The sequence below is a fragment of the Panthera uncia genome (assembly GCF_023721935.1).
Source record: "Panthera uncia isolate 11264 chromosome C1 unlocalized genomic scaffold, Puncia_PCG_1.0 HiC_scaffold_3, whole genome shotgun sequence".
NCBI classification, from domain to species: Eukaryota; Metazoa; Chordata; class Mammalia; order Carnivora; family Felidae; genus Panthera; species Panthera uncia.
In genome coordinates, this window is record NW_026057584.1 from 71998483 (window position 1) to 71998984 (window position 502).

Below are 502 nucleotides of genomic sequence, written 5' to 3' on the forward strand. Positions count from 1 at the left end.
TGGAGACAGAGATCAGTAAAAAATACAAACTTCTCTTTTTGATATTTTTCCTTCGTTCTTCCAGGTCAAATGCTCAAGTGTGTGGAATTTAAATAATTGTTTTTAAGTCAAATCAATTTTGGAACAGAGAGAGCTAGAGGTTTATAGACTCCCTTGGTCATCAGTGATTGCTGATTAATGATGCTCGAGTCTGTAATTATACTGCTGTCAGGAGGCTGAGTGTCCTCGATAACTCCAGGCTCATCTACCTTCCCAAGACACTGGCGGAGGAGTGTCTTGATTTATCCCCCAATTGGCACATATTCTCTTTACTGTACCTTAGAGAACGCTCAATTACTTAATGGTTTGAGAGGTCAATTTTCATCTTGCTTGTATTGAGCAACCTAGAATTTAAGTGTCCTTGCCCACAATGGTGAGGACATAAATTGGACTTTTCTTCTTATTGCCTTTTTGGTTCATTTTTCTCTCCCTAACTAACCTCTTTCATGGAAAAAAAAAAAAA